This window comes from Sinohyriopsis cumingii, unplaced genomic scaffold, assembly GCF_028554795.1.
Source record: "Sinohyriopsis cumingii isolate HCF-2022 unplaced genomic scaffold, ASM2855479v2 utg000066l, whole genome shotgun sequence".
NCBI lineage: Eukaryota > Metazoa > Mollusca > Bivalvia > Unionida > Unionidae > Sinohyriopsis > Sinohyriopsis cumingii.
In genome coordinates, this window is record NW_028315866.1 from 55,065 (window position 1) to 71,326 (window position 16,262).

The following is a 16,262-nucleotide window of genomic DNA, read 5'->3' on the forward strand; positions in this document are numbered from 1 at the left end:
ATACCACTCTACTGTCAATCCGTCCGGGCCGGGGCTTTTATTTTTAGCCATCCCTTTTATAGCTGTATGTATTTCATCAACTGTTATTATGGCATCACACATATCTTTATCCTCATCAGATACAGAACAGTTTACAAAATTTAAAAGTGAATCAGTACAATTATCATCAACAGTTACCGAAGAATATAAATGACTATAAAACTGATGTATTTCATTTAAGATTCCGCTTGTATTTGAAATAATTACACCATCATCATCAATTAATTCATTGATTACATTTTTGTTGTGTCGATATTTCTCAAGATTTAGAAAATATTTAGTATTTCTATCGCTTTCAATTGCCGATTTGGCCTTAGATCTCAATATAGCACCCCGACAAAAATCAGTTTCATAGTCACTTAGCTGATGTTTTAGTTCTTCATATTTGTTAATGTCATATGGTTCTTTATTTGCGACTTTTTCTGAAAATGATTTTAATTTATTTTGCAATGTAAAGTATTCTTGTAATCTTTCCTTATTTCTTCTTGTACAGTATACTTGGGAAAATTTTTTAATTTTGTATTTTACATTATCCCACCAAATGAGTGGTTCACTGAAATACATTTCGTCAGTTTTTCCTTCGGTAAGAATTGATTTCACTCTTTGTACATATTTTTCCTCAAAAAGAACATTGTTATTTAATATCCATAATCCGGGCCCTGTTTCCACTTTGCAGGTATTTAGTTTAAGGTATACAAAAGAATGATCACTAAAGGATGTATCTGCATAATAAATATTTTGCACATTGGAGTGCAATTTTGAGGAAATCAAAAAATAATCTATTCTACTCTGCTTCATTTCGCCTAGTACAACTTGTTTTCTGGAGAAACTACGAGTACTAGGATTTCGTGATCTCCATAAATCGGTAATATTCCTATCATGAATAATTTTATAAAGTTCACGCATTGCTACATCATCAATATGTAAGGCTTTGTTATGTCGATCAATACCTGCTAAAGTTGTATTAAAATCACCAGCCAGGATAGTGCTATCACTAGTACTGTTATGTAAATATGTATTTAGCTTCATGAAAAAGTTAAACTTTTCCTTCACAACATTTGGAGCATAAATATTGATTAAATCAATCACTTTATCATCAATAGCTATTTTAAGATGTAAAATCCTACCCTTTTCAATCATTTCTTGTGTCACCTGATTTCTCAATTCTCTCACTACTAAAACAGCAACACCTGCCCTCCTGTTGTCAGCATTACTATAAAATATGTCACCATTCCAAATCTCATTTTCTCTAATACTTTCAACAAACTCATCATCCCAAAAGGTTTCTTGCAATAATAAAATATGGCCTCTTTTCTCTTTAAATATTTCTAAAACAGACTTTAGTTTATTCAAATTACGCAAGCCATTTACATTTAGAGATACAATATTTAAAGCCATGATTATGATGAGTGTATTGAAAGTATTAAAAAATGTTGAGTGTTTGATCATTTCTTCATAGGTGTTCGTCGCATGCTATTCATCTTCATATTAGGTACTGGATTAAACCTTCTCCTTCTCCTTTGTACTACTTTGAAATTTTCGATATTAGTACCGTTTTCTTGACATGTACGTGATTCGTTTGATCTTTCAACAACGTCTGCAGCCATCTTCCTGTCATCATCTGAATCTGTCCCCGATCCATCTCCAATTGTATGATTGTTGTTTACTTCCTCAGATTCTATTTCTACATTGGTCATATCAACTCCAATTCTTTCTTTTTCTTCCCCACTTTCTCCACTCTCATTATCTTTTTTTGCATTCTCAATTTCTTCTTTATCATCTTCGTCACTCTGTAACTCCAATATGTCTTCCCTCATATCATCATCAACTTGCGAATGAATGCCTGTAATGGCCTCTCTGTAACACATACATGTTTGCGCCTCTTTGTGGCATTTGTCGCATATCCTGCATGTACACATAAGAGGAAAACTTCCACAACTTTCACATCTTTGCCTTGTGCAATTTTTTGCTACATGGCCTTGCTCCCCACACTTGTAGCATACAAAATCAGGGCAGTCTTTTATAACATGTCCCGGATCAAGACATCTAGAACATACCTTAACTTGATTATTGTGTAATACTCTAAAGTATTGTTGACCATTGACAGTCTGAAATTTCAGACTGTAAGGCAAGGATTTTACCTGCTGTGGAAATTTACATTTGACATAACGAGTCCCATCAGCCACACTAGTTCCAGGATAATATCTGCGTTGAATGGGAGAAAGAAGTTCTACTCCGTATTCACCGAGCTTCATACTTATATCATCATCTGTGATGTATGCTGGTAAATGAAGAATTGACACAATAATAGTGTCTGAATATAAAAGAGTACAATCAAAGTGTTCACTTCCAATATCAATTCCACACAAGGTATTATATGCTACTTCCTTACTCGGTAGTGTGACCTCATACAAATTTGCACCTTTGGGCACAACTGCATAGACCGACATATCTCCGGTTAATTCTTCTACACTTCTAACAATATCACTTGCCTTTATTTTCTTCACATCCTTTACATCAATCACCACGGTACATTCTTTCCCAAAACGACGAGAAGCTCCTGTCTGTCTATCGATGTTACTCGACATGCCATTCTTATTGTTAGCTATTCCACTGGTGTCATTAGAGTGTGAGTCAGCTCCTTGTGCTGCACGTGCAGCACGACCAGGCTTTGTATTCATTGTCACAGAAAAAAATTTTTTGTGTGGTGGATAAAGTTATCCACACACTCAAAATATATCTCACTTATATATGAATGCGATCAAACAAATCTTATCAACGTACCTGTAACAAATTAAAACAGCAAAAATGTCTATTAAAGGAAAAAAACTTGAAAATTCACGGAGCGATCATCAAACGTGTTTTCCTTCTGATGTCATAACCGGAAGTCTCTATTTTAGAGTCATAAAAGATACTGCTCTATGACAAAAGAACAGTTTGTCAGAAGTGGGATTCGAACCCACGCCGGGAAGACCCGACTGCGACCTGAACGCAGCGCCTTAGACCGCTCGGCCATCCTGACATATGCATTGCAAAGATCCGAGTGCACATAGAGAGATTGAAGGGCGTATAGGTCAGCATACTGAATAGGACTCGTTGAGGCCTAGAATCATCGACTAATTGAATAAATAGTAAGATTTTGTAACAACAAAGATTTTGTAACAGCACAGGATAATCTCCCATCATCTATATTTTTATCTTTGTACTTGTATATTGTGCCTCTAATAATGATAACATTAACTACAAAGTTATTAATGTTTTCCTTGCAGAGAAGTCGATGAGGGAGAGATTCTACTGTAATTTGAATGCATCATCTTAGACCGCTTGTCCATCCTGATCTATCCATTAGTTTTCTGCACCTTATCTCTTAGAAATACAGTGGAAAGGATACATTAAATGATAGAGACAAATGCAAATGTTAAGTAATAGAGAACAATTGAAATATGAAGGAACAGTGAAAACCTCCAATGTAACAGGTAAGCGTTATTGAACAATGTTATATTATGTATGCATACATCCATAGAGAGAGACAGAGAGAGAGAGAGAGAGAGAGAGAGAGAGAGAGAGATGGTGTGTGTGTGTGGGGGGGGGGGGGAAGGGTAGGTGGACGTATATAATTAGACAGGCAGTGGATAGATGGGCATCTTGTTTGTGAATCGCGGGAATATAGCGCCAGCGGGTACTTATATAAAAATGACAATTTCTCATTAACATACAAGAGATAAACTTCTCCTCTCGATAATACCTTGTGCTTATTATAACTGTTTGAGCATAAAGAATAAAAAGGTAACCTTTTTGGGACTCGAATGAATGTGAGTGAAACACTCATGCAGGTAGTATCGCTTTCCCGTCTGTAGATATCCGTGAGATTTGTATGTGTGTGTGTGTGTCTATATGTGTGTGTGTGTGTGTGTGTGTGTGTGAGAGAGAGAGAGAGAGAGAGAGAGAGAGAGGATAACAAGTTAATACATTTGAAGGGCCAGAAAAGCATATTTAACTAAAACAGCTGTTATATGCCAGCATACATGAACGCTGTAAGATTGATGTTTTCTATTTTAGAGTCATAAGAGATACTGCTCTATGACAAAAGAACAGTTTGTCAGAAGTGGGATTCGAACCCACGCCGGGAAGACCCGACTGCGACCTGAACGCATCGCCTTTTTTTTTTTCTTTCTTTATTCAAAAACGCTTTGTACAGTATAAAAGTTAAAAATATACAGTCAGTATGTACATAGTAGTTTGTAATGCTATATTACAAAATAATGGTTCTACAATAGTATTTTGTAATGCTATATTACAAAACAATGATTCTACAATAGTATTTTGTTAAGCTATATTACAGAACAATGATTCTAAAATTTTATTGTGTAATGTTATAGTACAAAACAATGATTCTACAATGTAATAAACACTTTATCCTCTTCTATTCTCATTAAAGGATTATCTTTTACAAAATACTTCGTAATCAAAGTCTGATTTTTGTCTTTGTAATGTTGATACGCATATAATATATATTTTCTAGTCAAATATTGGAACAATCTTTCGATGTCTATTTGTTTCCCTAATAAAGACATAATGTTTCTTCTTTTGTAAATGCACAATCGAGCAATGCTCAGAATGTAGTTCAAAAAATAACTATTTACTGATTTTGTTTCTTTGTTATATCCTATCATGAGCATTTGTTCAAGAGAAGTGCTATTGAGAACACCAACTCTACAATTTTTAAAAAGAATCTCAACTATATATACAATATAATTCTTAAAAGAGCTTAATTCAGGACATTTCAAAAACATGTGAAATAAATCCTCTGTTTCCAACTGGCACACTGGACATGAGTCATTATCAATTTTGCCATAGTATTTTAGTCTCTCTTTTGTAAATATTCGATTGTGCATTATTCTATAATCCAAATCTATACAATCTGGGGTCTTGAAAGGTAGGTGTATCAATTTCCAGTATTTATGCTTTTCCAAACTAAATATCTTACTCCAAAAGGAAACAGAAGCTGGTTCTTGAAAAATCAACGTACATAAAAGCTTGTAAAATAGTTGTGTTGTACATAAACAGAGGTCATATAATTTTGTATCAACTCTGAGAAACATATTATTTCTCCCATTGGTTACAGTGGGTTTTGACTCTGTTGCAACAATATTTCTCCAGCCTAATGGTATACTTTCTATTATGCAATTATAGTCTTTTTTTATCTTATCTGTTTTGATCTCAGAATTTGATTTGTATATCATTTCTGGAATAGCTCTATAAGGTAGTATTCCAGGTACAAATTCATATGTAATATCCTGAACACGAACAATTCCTGCTTCTATAAATTCTGCGAAAAACAACGTTTTACCAGCACATGTAATATTAGGATTTAAAAAGAGAGGTTGTTCAAAAACATTCCTCACATCAATATTTGTATCGATATTATTTCTAAGTTTTTCCCATGCATGAAACATTTCTCTGTAAAATATAGGTAGGGTATTCAATTGTTGCTTATTTAAAGACATGAGAAACAACTCTTTGGTCAACCTCATGTTCAGGACAGTAGATAAAAAGTGATCAAAGGTATTTTTCCACATAGCATGGCAATTCACATCAAAGTATCTTTTTAAAAATTTTAGTCTGAATGCATACATTTTCATCTTTATATCAGTTAACTGTAGTCCGCCATTTCGCTTATCACCAATTATTGTATAATAGTGAACCAAATGGGACTTTCCTGACCAGATAAATCTGAGAAATAATTGCTTCAATTCATCAGCAATCATATCAGGAAGAGGCTGAACTGACACTATGTACAATACTCTAGAAACTAATAAGTTATTAACAACTGTTACTTTTCCTTGTATTGTCAAATATCTCTGTGACCACAGTTGCAATAAGTTTTTAATTTTAGACAATCTATCATTCCAGTTCAGTTGCTCACATAACTTTGCACATTTTCCCACATAAGCTCCCAAAATTAAGATGACTTGATCACACATTTGAATTTGTAATTGTTTGCAATAATCATCGGTAAGTTTACCAGATCCAATACACAGAAGTTCTGTCTTTTCCTTGTTCACCTTTGCACCAGATCCTTTACAATACAAGTCAAGTACATTAAAAGATTGATTAATGGATTGTGTGTCCGCTAATGTCAAGGTTGTATCATCTGCATGTTGAAAAACTTTACTTGTATTACTAGACAGTGGGAGTGGAATACCTTTGATAGTGGGATTTGCTTTGATAGCGAGTCCTAAGGGTTCTGCTGCTAATACATATAACATTGCTGATATAGGACAACCTTGTCTGACTGAATTTTTAATTAAAAAGGGTTTCGTTAGATGACCATTGCATTTAACACTACTTTTAATTTCATTATAAAATATCTTTATCCACTGAATAAAATTGTCACCAAAACCGAACTTTCGTAACACAGAAATCAAATATGAGTGGCAAACTCTGTCAAACGCTTTTTCTTGATCAATTTTTAAGATATATCCCTCAAGATTGTCTCTCTCAACCATATCTATAATATCTCTTACAGTGACTATAGTATCAGCAATATCTCTCCCAACTATACAACATGTCTGAGTTTGAGAAATAATTTTGGGTAATACCATTTTTAAACGTGTAGACAAAATCCTTGCCAAAATTTTATAATCTACATTAAGTAAACTGATAGGACGCCAATTTTGCAATCTTCTATTATCCCCCTTATTTTTATAAATAAGTGATATAACCCCAAATCTCATTGATCTCGACATAATATTGTCATTCTTAACACTCTGAAAGATGTGCAACAGAATATCATATATACAATCATAAAATTTACAATACCACTCTACTGTCAATCCGTCCGGGCCGGGGCTTTTATTTTTAGCCATCCCTTTTATAGCTGTATGTATTTCATCAACTGTTATTATGGCATCACACATATCTTTATCCTCATCAGATACAGAACAGTTTACAAAATTTAAAAGTGAATCAGTACAATTATCATCAACAGTTACCGAAGAATATAAATGACTATAAAACTGATGTATTTCATTTAAGATTCCGCTTGTATTTGAAATAATTACACCATCATCATCAATTAATTCATTGATTACATTTTTGTTGTGTCGATATTTCTCAAGATTTAGAAAATATTTAGTATTTCTATCGCTTTCAATTGCCCATTTGGCCTTAGATCTCAATATAGCACCCCGACAAAAATCAGTTTCATAGTCACTTAGCTGATGTTTTAGTTCTTCATATTTGTTAATGTCATATGGTTCTTTATTTGCGACTTTTTCTGAAAATGATTTTAATTTATTTTGCAATGTAAAGTATTCTTGTAATCTTTCCTTATTTCTTCTTGTACAGTATACTTGGGAAAATTTTTTAATTTTGTATTTTACATTATCGCACCAAATGAGTGGTTCACTGAAATACATTTCGTCAGTTTTTCCTTCGGTAAGAATTGATTTCACTCTTTGTACATATTTTTCCTCAAAAAGAACATTGTTATTTAATATCCATAATCCGGGCCCTGTTTCCACTTTGCAGGTATTTAGTTTAAGGTATACAAAAGAATGATCACTAAAGGATGTATCTGCATAATAAATATTTTGCACATTGGAGTGCAATTTTGAGGAAATCAAAAAATAATCTATTCTACTCTGCTTCATTTCGCCTAGTACAACTTGTTTTCTGGAGAAACTACGAGTACTAGGATTTCGTGATCTCCATAAATCGGTAATATTCCTATCATGAATAATTTTATAAAGTTCACGCATTGCTACATCATCAATATGTAAGGCTTTGTTATGTCGATCAATACCTGCTAAAGTTGTATTAAAATCACCAGCCAGGATAGTGCTATCACTAGTACTGTTATGTAAATATGTATTTAGCTTCATGAAAAAGTTAAACTTTTCCTTCACAACATTTGGAGCATAAATATTGATTAAATCAATCACTTTATCATCAATAGCTATTTTAAGATGTAAAATCCTACCCTTTTCAATCATTTCTTGTGTCACCTGATTTCTCAATTCTCTCACTACTAAAACAGCAACACCTGCCCTCCTGTTGTCAGCATTACTATAAAATATGTCACCATTCCAAATCTCATTTTCTCTAATACTTTCAACAAACTCATCATCCCAAAAGGTTTCTTGCAATAATAAAATATGGCCTCTTTTCTCTTTAAATATTTCTAAAACAGACTTTAGTTTATTCAAATTACGCAAGCCATTTACATTTAGAGATACAATATTTAAAGCCATGATTATGATGAGTGTATTGAAAGTATTAAAAAATGTTGAGTGTTTGATCATTTCTTCATAGGTGTTCGTCGCATGCTATTCATCTTCATATTAGGTACTGGATTAAACCTTCTCCTTCTCCTTTGTACTACTTTGAAATTTTCGATATTAGTACCGTTTTCTTGACATGTACGTGATTCGTTTGATCTTTCAACAACGTCTGCAGCCATCTTCCTGTCATCATCTGAATCTGTCCCCGATCCATCTCCAATTGTATGATTGTTGTTTACTTCCTCAGATTCTATTTCTACATTGGTCATATCAACTCCAATTCTTTCTTTTTCTTCCCCACTTTCTCCACTCTCATTATCTTTTTTTGCATTCTCAATTTCTTCTTTATCATCTTCGTCACTCTGTAACTCCAATATGTCTTCCCTCATATCATCATCAACTTGCGAATGAATGCCTGTAATGGCCTCTCTGTAACACATACATGTTTGCGCCTCTTTGTGGCATTTGTCGCATATCCTGCATGTACACATAAGAGGAAAACTTCCACAACTTTCACATCTTTGCCTTGTGCAATTTTTTGCTACATGGCCTTGCTCCCCACACTTGTAGCATACAAAATCAGGGCAGTCTTTTATAACATGTCCCGGATCAAGACATCTAGAACATACCTTAACTTGATTATTGTGTAATACTCTAAAGTATTGTTGACCATTGACAGTCTGAAATTTCAGACTGTAAGGCAAGGATTTTACCTGCTGTGGAAATTTACATTTGACATAACGAGTCCCATCAGCCACACTAGTTCCAGGATAATATCTGCGTTGAATGGGAGAAAGAAGTTCTACTCCGTATTCACCGAGCTTCATACTTATATCATCATCTGTGATGTATGCTGGTAAATGAAGAATTGACACAATAATAGTGTCTGAATATAAAAGAGTACAATCAAAGTGTTCACTTCCAATATCAATTCCACACAAGGTATTATATGCTACTTCCTTACTCGGTAGTGTGACCTCATACAAATTTGCACCTTTGGGCACAACTGCATAGACCGACATATCTCCGGTTAATTCTTCTACACTTCTAACAATATCACTTGCCTTTATTTTCTTCACATCCTTTACATCAATCACCACGGTACATTCTTTCCCAAAACGACGAGAAGCTCCTGTCTGTCTATCGATGTTACTCGACATGCCATTCTTATTGTTAGCTATTCCACTGGTGTCATTAGAGTGTGAGTCAGCTCCTTGTGCTGCACGTGCAGCACGACCAGGCTTTGTATTCATTGTCACAGAAAAAAATTTTTTGTGTGGTGGATAAAGTTATCCACACACTCAAAATATATCTCACTTATATATGAATGCGATCAAACAAATCTTATCAACGTACCTGTAACAAATTAAAACAGCAAAAATGTCTATTAAAGGAAAAAAACTTGAAAATTCACGGAGCGATCATCAAACGTGTTTTCCTTCTGATGTCATAACCGGAAGTCTCTATTTTAGAGTCATAAAAGATACTGCTCTATGACAAAAGAACAGTTTGTCAGAAGTGGGATTCGAACCCACGCCGGGAAGACCCGACTGCGACCTGAACGCAGCGCCTTAGACCGCTCGGCCATCCTGACATATGCATTGCAAAGATCCGAGTGCACATAGAGAGATTGAAGGGCGTATAGGTCAGCATACTGAATAGGACTCGTTGAGGCCTAGAATCATCGACTAATTGAATAAATAGTAAGATTTTGTAACAACAAAGATTTTGTAACAGCACAGGATAATCTCCCATCATCTATATTTTTATCTTTGTACTTGTATATTGTGCCTCTAATAATGATAACATTAACTACAAAGTTATTAATGTTTTCCTTGCAGAGAAGTCGATGAGGGAGAGATTCTACTGTAATTTGAATGCATCATCTTAGACCGCTTGTCCATCCTGATCTATCCATTAGTTTTCTGCACCTTATCTCTTAGAAATACAGTGGAAAGGATACATTAAATGATAGAGACAAATGCAAATGTTAAGTAATAGAGAACAATTGAAATATGAAGGAACAGTGAAAACCTCCAATGTAACAGGTAAGCGTTATTGAACAATGTTATATTATGTATGCATACATCCATAGAGAGAGACAGAGAGAGAGAGAGAGAGAGAGAGAGAGAGAGAAAGAGATGGTGTGTGTGTGTGTGGGGGGGGGGGAAGGGTAGGTGGACGTATATAATTAGACAGGCAGTGGATAGATGGGCATCTTGTTTGTGAATCGCGGGAATATAGCGCCAGCGGGTACTTATATAAAAATGACAATTTCTCATTAACATACAAGAGATAAACTTCTCCTCTCGATAATACCTTGTGCTTATTATAACTGTTTGAGCATAAAGAATAAAAAGGTAACCTTTTTGGGACTCGAATGAATGTGAGTGAAACACTCATGCAGGTAGTATCGCTTTCCCGTCTGTAGATATCCGTGAGATTTGTATGTGTGTGTGTGTCTATATGTGTGTGTGTGTGTGTGTGTGTGTGTGAGAGAGAGAGAGAGAGAGAGAGAGAGAGAGAGGATAACAAGTTAATACATTTGAAGGGCCAGAAAAGCATATTTAACTAAAACAGCTGTTATATGCCAGCATACATGAACGCTGTAAGATTGATGTTTTCTATTTTAGAGTCATAAGAGATACTGCTCTATGACAAAAGAACAGTTTGTCAGAAGTGGGATTCGAACCCACGCCGGGAAGACCCGACTGCGACCTGAACGCATCGCCTTTTTTTTTTTCTTTCTTTATTCAAAAACGCTTTGTACAGTATAAAAGTTAAAAATATACAGTCAGTATGTACATAGTAGTTTGTAATGCTATATTACAAAATAATGGTTCTACAATAGTATTTTGTAATGCTATATTACAAAACAATGATTCTACAATAGTATTTTGTTAAGCTATATTACAGAACAATGATTCTAAAATTTTATTGTGTAATGTTATAGTACAAAACAATGATTCTACAATGTAATAAACACTTTATCCTCTTCTATTCTCATTAAAGGATTATCTTTTACAAAATACTTCGTAATCAAAGTCTGATTTTTGTCTTTGTAATGTTGATACGCATATAATATATATTTTCTAGTCAAATATTGGAACAATCTTTCGATGTCTATTTGTTTCCCTAATAAAGACATAATGTTTCTTCTTTTGTAAATGCACAATCGAGCAATGCTCAGAATGTAGTTCAAAAAATAACTATTTACTGATTTTGTTTCTTTGTTATATCCTATCATGAGCATTTGTTCAAGAGAAGTGCTATTGAGAACACCAACTCTACAATTTTTAAAAAGAATCTCAACTATATATACAATATAATTCTTAAAAGAGCTTAATTCAGGACATTTCAAAAACATGTGAAATAAATCCTCTGTTTCCAACTGGCACACTGGACATGAGTCATTATCAATTTTGCCATAGTATTTTAGTCTCTCTTTTGTAAATATTCGATTGTGCATTATTCTATAATCCAAATCTATACAATCTGGGGTCTTGAAAGGTAGGTGTATCAATTTCCAGTATTTATGCTTTTCCAAACTAAATATCTTACTCCAAAAGGAAACAGAAGCTGGTTCTTGAAAAATCAACGTACATAAAAGCTTGTAAAATAGTTGTGTTGTACATAAACAGAGGTCATATAATTTTGTATCAACTCTGAGAAACATATTATTTCTCCCATTGGTTACAGTGGGTTTTGACTCTGTTGCAACAATATTTCTCCAGCCTAATGGTATACTTTCTATTATGCAATTATAGTCTTTTTTTATCTTATCTGTTTTGATCTCAGAATTTGATTTGTATATCATTTCTGGAATAGCTCTATAAGGTAGTATTCCAGGTACAAATTCATATGTAATATCCTGAACACGAACAATTCCTGCTTCTATAAATTCTGCGAAAAACAACGTTTTACCAGCACATGTAATATTAGGATTTAAAAAGAGAGGTTGTTCAAAAACATTCCTCACATCAATATTTGTATCGATATTATTTCTAAGTTTTTCCCATGCATGAAACATTTCTCTGTAAAATATAGGTAGGGTATTCAATTGTTGCTTATTTAAAGACATGAGAAACAACTCTTTGGTCAACCTCATGTTCAGGACAGTAGATAAAAAGTGATCAAAGGTATTTTTCCACATAGCATGGCAATTCACATCAAAGTATCTTTTTAAAAATTTTAGTCTGAATGCATACATTTTCATCTTTATATCAGTTAACTGTAGTCCGCCATTTCGCTTATCACCAATTATTGTATAATAGTGAACCAAATGGGACTTTCCTGACCAGATAAATCTGAGAAATAATTGCTTCAATTCATCAGCAATCATATCAGGAAGAGGCTGAACTGACACTATGTACAATACTCTAGAAACTAATAAGTTATTAACAACTGTTACTTTTCCTTGTATTGTCAAATATCTCTGTGACCACAGTTGCAATAAGTTTTTAATTTTAGACAATCTATCATTCCAGTTCAGTTGCTCACATAACTTTGCACATTTTCCCACATAAGCTCCCAAAATTAAGATGACTTGATCACACATTTGAATTTGTAATTGTTTGCAATAATCATCAGTAAGTTTACCAGATCCAATACACAGAAGTTCTGTCTTTTCCTTGTTCACCTTTGCACCAGATCCTTTACAATACAAGTCAAGTACATTAAAAGATTGATTAATGGATTGTGTGTCCGCTAATGTCAAGGTTGTATCATCTGCATGTTGAAAAACTTTACTTGTATTACTAGACAGTGGGAGTGGAATACCTTTGATAGTGGGATTTGCTTTGATAGCGAGTCCTAAGGGTTCTGCTGCTAATACATATAACATTGCTGATATAGGACAACCTTGTCTGACTGAATTTTTAATTAAAAAGGGTTTCGTTAGATGACCATTGCATTTAACACTACTTTTAATTTCATTATAAAATATCTTTATCCACTGAATAAAATTGTCACCAAAACCGAACTTTCGTAACACAGAAATCAAATATGAGTGGCAAACTCTGTCAAACGCTTTTTCTTGATCAATTTTTAAGATATATCCCTCAAGATTGTCTCTCTCAACCATATCTATAATATCTCTTACAGTGACTATAGTATCAGCAATATCTCTCCCAACTATACAACATGTCTGAGTTTGAGAAATAATTTTGGGTAATACCATTTTTAAACGTGTAGACAAAATCCTTGCCAAAATTTTATAATCTACATTAAGTAAACTGATAGGACGCCAATTTTGCAATCTTCTATTATCCCCCTTATTTTTATAAATAAGTGATATAACCCCAAATCTCATTGATCTCGACATAATATTGTCATTCTTAACACTCTGAAAGATGTGCAACAGAATATCATATATACAATCATAAAATTTACAATACCACTCTACTGTCAATCCGTCCGGGCCGGGGCTTTTATTTTTAGCCATCCCTTTTATAGCTGTATGTATTTCATCAACTGTTATTATGGCATCACACATATCTTTATCCTCATCAGATACAGAACAGTTTACAAAATTTAAAAGTGAATCAGTACAATTATCATCAACAGTTACCGAAGAATATAAATGACTATAAAACTGATGTATTTCATTTAAGATTCCGCTTGTATTTGAAATAATTACACCATCATCATCAATTAATTCATTGATTACATTTTTGTTGTGTCGATATTTCTCAAGATTTAGAAAATATTTAGTATTTCTATCGCTTTCAATTGCCCATTTGGCCTTAGATCTCAATATAGCACCCCGACAAAAATCAGTTTCATAGTCACTTAGCTGATGTTTTAGTTCTTCATATTTGTTAATGTCATATGGTTCTTTATTTGCGACTTTTTCTGAAAATGATTTTAATTTATTTTGCAATGTAAAGTATTCTTGTAATCTTTCCTTATTTCTTCTTGTACAGTATACTTGGGAAAATTTTTTAATTTTGTATTTTACATTATCGCACCAAATGAGTGGTTCACTGAAATACATTTCGTCAGTTTTTCCTTCGGTAAGAATTGATTTCACTCTTTGTACATATTTTTCCTCAAAAAGAACATTGTTATTTAATATCCATAATCCGGGCCCTGTTTCCACTTTGCAGGTATTTAGTTTAAGGTATACAAAAGAATGATCACTAAAGGATGTATCTGCATAATAAATATTTTGCACATTGGAGTGCAATTTTGAGGAAATCAAAAAATAATCTATTCTACTCTGCTTCATTTCGCCTAGTACAACTTGTTTTCTGGAGAAACTACGAGTACTAGGATTTCGTGATCTCCATAAATCGGTAATATTCCTATCATGAATAATTTTATAAAGTTCACGCATTGCTACATCATCAATATGTAAGGCTTTGTTATGTCGATCAATACCTGCTAAAGTTGTATTAAAATCACCAGCCAGGATAGTGCTATCACTAGTACTGTTATGTAAATATGTATTTAGCTTCATGAAAAAGTTAAACTTTTCCTTCACAACATTTGGAGCATAAATATTGATTAAATCAATCACTTTATCATCAATAGCTATTTTAAGATGTAAAATCCTACCCTTTTCAATCATTTCTTGTGTCACCTGATTTCTCAATTCTCTCACTACTAAAACAGCAACACCTGCCCTCCTGTTGTCAGCATTACTATAAAATATGTCACCATTCCAAATCTCATTTTCTCTAATACTTTCAACAAACTCATCATCCCAAAAGGTTTCTTGCAATAATAAAATATGGCCTCTTTTCTCTTTAAATATTTCTAAAACAGACTTTAGTTTATTCAAATTACGCAAGCCATTTACATTTAGAGATACAATATTTAAAGCCATGATTATGATGAGTGTATTGAAAGTATTAAAAAATGTTGAGTGTTTGATCATTTCTTCATAGGTGTTCGTCGCATGCTATTCATCTTCATATTAGGTACTGGATTAAACCTTCTCCTTCTCCTTTGTACTACTTTGAAATTTTCGATATTAGTACCGTTTTCTTGACATGTACGTGATTCGTTTGATCTTTCAACAACGTCTGCAGCCATCTTCCTGTCATCATCTGAATCTGTCCCCGATCCATCTCCAATTGTATGATTGTTGTTTACTTCCTCAGATTCTATTTCTACATTGGTCATATCAACTCCAATTCTTTCTTTTTCTTCCCCACTTTCTCCACTCTCATTATCTTTTTTTGCATTCTCAATTTCTTCTTTATCATCTTCGTCACTCTGTAACTCCAATATGTCTTCCCTCATATCATCATCAACTTGCGAATGAATGCCTGTAATGGCCTCTCTGTAACACATACATGTTTGCGCCTCTTTGTGGCATTTGTCGCATATCCTGCATGTACACATAAGAGGAAAACTTCCACAACTTTCACATCTTTGCCTTGTGCAATTTTTTGCTACATGGCCTTGCTCCCCACACTTGTAGCATACAAAATCAGGGCAGTCTTTTATAACATGTCCCGGATCAAGACATCTAGAACATACCTTAACTTGATTATTGTGTAATACTCTAAAGTATTGTTGACCATTGACAGTCTGAAATTTCAGACTGTAAGGCAAGGATTTTACCTGCTGTGGAAATTTACATTTGACATAACGAGTCCCATCAGCCACACTAGTTCCAGGATAATATCTGCGTTGAATGGGAGAAAGAAGTTCTACTCCGTATTCACCGAGCTTCATACTTATATCATCATCTGTGATGTATGCTGGTAAATGAAGAATTGACACAATAATAGTGTCTGAATATAAAAGAGTACAATCAAAGTGTTCACTTCCAATATCAATTCCACACAAGGTATTATATGCTACTTCCTTACTCGGTAGTGTGACCTCATACAAATTTGCACCTTTGGGCACAACTGCATAGACCGACATATCTCCGGTTAATTCTTCTACACTTCTAACAATATCACTTGCCTTTATTTTCTTCAC

At 33.8% G+C, this 16,262-nt stretch overlaps 2 non-coding genes across 2 annotated transcripts; both read right to left on the reverse strand.

Annotated features, from left to right (window-relative positions):
- Window positions 1-2,977: 2,977 nt before the first annotated feature.
- Trnal-cag (transfer RNA leucine (anticodon CAG)) lies at window positions 2,978-3,061 on the reverse strand. Its single transcript has one exon. It is a non-coding gene; the product is annotated as a tRNA-Leu (tRNA).
- Window positions 3,062-9,834: 6,773 nt separating this feature from the next.
- Trnal-cag (transfer RNA leucine (anticodon CAG)) lies at window positions 9,835-9,918 on the reverse strand. The gene has a single exon. It is a non-coding gene; the product is annotated as a tRNA-Leu (tRNA).
- Window positions 9,919-16,262: the final 6,344 nt, after the last annotated feature.